Source organism: Lotus japonicus, chromosome 1, assembly GCF_012489685.1.
Source record: "Lotus japonicus ecotype B-129 chromosome 1, LjGifu_v1.2".
NCBI lineage: Eukaryota > Viridiplantae > Streptophyta > Magnoliopsida > Fabales > Fabaceae > Lotus > Lotus japonicus.
Genome location: NC_080041.1, coordinates 56,751,300 through 56,755,120, shown reverse-complemented (window position 1 = coordinate 56,755,120; position 3,821 = coordinate 56,751,300). Strand labels below are relative to the sequence as shown.

At 36.2% G+C, this 3,821-nt stretch overlaps 1 long non-coding RNA gene across 1 annotated transcript; it reads left to right on the top strand.

Moving 5' to 3' along the window:
• Positions 1-403: 403 nt before the first annotated feature.
• On the top strand, positions 404-2,988 carry LOC130730930 (uncharacterized). The gene is made up of 4 exons (XR_009016528.1): positions 404-696; positions 1,362-1,736; positions 2,234-2,313; positions 2,458-2,988. It is a non-coding gene; the product is annotated as an uncharacterized LOC130730930 (long non-coding RNA).
• Positions 2,989-3,821: the final 833 nt, after the last annotated feature.

The window sequence follows — 3,821 nt, the reverse complement described above, 5'->3', positions numbered from 1 at the left end:
CAGATCATAGAGCTTATTTGGAGTTTGTTTCTCGACAACAAAGAGCCACATGTAAGACTACTACTTTTATGTATAGTCATATCTGGCGTTGTTTTCAGCATCAGGGGCCTGAGCCTTCTGTGTAGCATACCATTGATCAGTTCTCGAGCTATACTGAATGGTAGGGGTGGGAATGGGCCAGGCCGCCGACAGGTGCCTATGACCTGGCTTGTTTAAGCTCTAGCCTGACTTGGCCCGTTCAACAAAAAGGCTAGGTTCAGACTTTATAAAAAGCCTATTTAATTAAATAGATCGGGCTTGGGCTTATAAAAAAGCATGTTAGGCTTATCAGGCCAGCCTGTTTGCTATGTATATTTATTAAAATATAGACCTTTCAAGTTTCAATTATCCAACGTGCTTGTGTTATCCCATCCGTTTTCTTTCTTGAGACTTGAGTCTCCAGTCTCAGTCTCACCTTTGACCTTCCATTTTCCTTTAAATTCTTATTAATTGTCAGTTAAAACTTATAAAGTAGCCTTTCTAGTTTCTAATTCAGACTCTCACTCTCCAGTCTCCATCTCCATGAGTCGACCCTAATTTTTCTGCATCACCCCCTTTCAACGATCTGCACCAGCACCACCCTTATCCACCATCAACAAACGACGCAGACCATTGCAGCACAATACCATCTCAATTATTTTTTTGCAGCTACACAAGGTATGTTTGTTTACCTGCTCATCCATCTCTTGTCTCTTTTTTGAGAAAAAAAATCATTATAAGCTATGAATTCTGAAATAGAAAAAGAGTTAATGGATGAACTAGCATGTTTCTGAAACAAAAAATTACCTTACATAGATGAAATTTTTTGTGTTCCAAGCTAGTTGATTTATTTAAATTCTGGGTAGTACCAAGTTCACCAGAATCACCCCCATTTTATGCTACCGTGAATCTGTTTCGCAAGTCCAGTTTTTTTTTCTTTTTCTAGAACCGAAGGAAAATTACAAGACAAGAGCCATAAAACCCAGTTTTTTTCCTTTTCTTTTGTTCGATTCTTTTTAACAAGTAACAGATAGCTATTAGTTCTAGATATTATTTATAATCTTCATGTTCAAGGGATAATTTCTTATGACAATTCACATTTTATAGTCTTCAACCAAAATACAATTTAAGTTCCAATTCAATAACAGTTGCACACTCTTCACAATTTTACGTGACATTTCACTTCATATTATATAGCTTCAACTTTTTACTTATGTAGCAATTTGTTTTATGTCATAGTTTATCAATGAACTTGATTAGATGAATACTGTGTTCTATTCTCTGTACATAAATAATCAACAATTTTTAAAACAAAAATCCTCATTGTTCTATTTCTATTTCAGATTCACAAATGTCTTCTCCACTTGAGAGCAATCCTATTGTTGCTGAGGTGAATGAGCATGTCCAACCAGATGCAATTCAGCTGCAAGATAACACACAAGATGGTGAACAAGTCCAAGATCAGGTCGGTGAAGAATTGGTAACCAAGAAAAAGAGGAAGAAAACATCTGCGGTTTGGGCAGATTTTGATGAAATTGAAATTACCGGAGGTGCAAAGAAAGCAGTTTGCAGATATTGCAAAGAAAAAATTGCTACAGGTGGAAAAGGGGACAGTACTAGCCATCTGAAAAGGCATTCAGAAATTTTCTTACAAAGGAGGGCGCATAAGGCTACTGAAAAGAAGTAGAGTGTCATACCATTTCAACCTTGTAACTCAGGTAACCCGTTTCTGAATTCTGGTGCTAGATACAATAATGAAATGCCATTTTGTGTGGTTGAGAATGATGTTTGGATGTGGGCTTTCCAGTATGCAAATTTAGATTTTCAAAAGGTGACTCGTAAAACCATAAGAAATTATTGTTTAGCTTTATATGAGATGGAGAAGATAAATTTGAAGGCAATGCTGAAAAGTGTGAGTAAGATTAGTTGGACAATGGATATGTGGAAATCAAGCCACCAAGTAGTTGAATATATGGTAGTGAGATGTTGGGTGAAATCTTCAGAAGAGAGTTTTGAGTTTTGTGAAAGTGTCGGCTCCTAAGCGTGGGGTTGATGTGGCTGATGCCATTTTCAAGTGTTTAAAATTTGGGGGATTGAAAATAGTTTTTTCCATATCTGTTGACAATGCGGCTTACAATGATACATGCATAAAAAATCTCAAGGAGAACTTACCAAGCAATAAGTTATTTCTTGATGGTGCTTTGTTTCATTTTAGGTGCTGTGCTCACATTTTAAATTTGTTGGTGCAAGATGGCTTAAGCAAAATCAAAAGTGTCATTGTCAATATTCGTGAAGGTGTGTGATAAATGTCTAATTTACCATGTTTTCAACTGTTATTGTGACACTTATCTTTTGTATTCATGAGAATTATCTTGCAAATCGACTCTCTTTTGATTAGAATGTGTTTAAATGGAGATCCAATCTCAATTGTTGTTGTAGGGACATGAATCTAGTGAAGAAATGAAGATTTGGTGAAAAGATAAAGAGTTTTGGAAGGTTTGGGAAAAATCAGCTGAGCCCTTTAGAAACCAGCTGAGCCCATTTTATCCTGTCAGAAAAGAGCTGAGCGTCCAAGAAAGGGGCTGAGCGTCTTCAAGGCGGTTAAAGAAAACCCATCCCTAAAGTAACAGGGCGCTAAGCGGCCATAAAAGGGGCTGAGCGGTCGTGCCAGATTTTCCATTTAAAAGGAAAATTTAATCGGAACAGAGGAAAAACAACAGAAGGAACTTTTGAGGAAAGAAACACGAAATAGCAGAGAAAGAATAGGAACTTGGAGGCTTGGTGACCTTCCGTCGAGCTGGGAACACGCCGACGCCGCACGGATGATCTTCTTCTTCATTTTCCCTTATTGTAAGCTTATAGCATCCATGGAAATGGATTGCTAAACCTTTTGTGTTGGGATTGGATGTAGTCTTTTAACTTGAATGTATTTACTTTGATTTCCATGTATAAATTCATGTTTCTATGTGATGATTTCAATGATCTATCTTGCTCTTAATGCTAGTTTTAGAGTGATCAACTAGAACTTGATGTAGATTTGAGAAATTGGTGGAAACCATTTAATTGAATCTGAAATAGATAGGATCATCAATTGAATCTAAGGCCTAGGAATAGGATTAGTTCAATAGTCAAATAACACCTAAACTTAATACTACTTGCTTTCTTAGTTATTCAAGGAATTGATGATTAGTTAGTAAGTTGCTGATCTTTCTCATGAGGGAACTATGAAAAAGATAAAATGTGGTATAATGAAATCAGATATAGGACATAATTTGTATATGAAATCAACAGAATACTGAAGAGTTAATTGACGAACTCCAATTCCAACCGTTTTCTCCGCTTGTTTACAAACTGTTTTATTACAGCTTTCTTTTAGTTTTGCAACTTAGTTTAAAACAATCTACCAAACGTTTCTTGAACTCTTCGCTTAAGTAATTTAGCTAAAGAACGACATTGTATCTCCAATTCCCTGAGGACGATAAAAACCCTTTACTGTACTACAATTGAATCTTGAAGGATTCGAAAGTGGTTTGGTAAAAATCTTTCAACAGTGTGAAATATATCAACTATAATGATGCAAGGTTAAAGGTCTTTTGTGATGTGGTTGAACATAAACACTTGAAGCAAAGGAAGCTTGTTATTGATTGTCCAACAAGATGGAATTCGACATTTCATAGAAACACTTGAAGCAAAGGAAGCTTGTTATTGATTGTCCAACAAGATGGAATTCGACATTTCATATGATGTCCACTTCTTTGAAATTCAAGACCGCCTTTGCTGCATACAAGGAAAGAGAGCCTCAT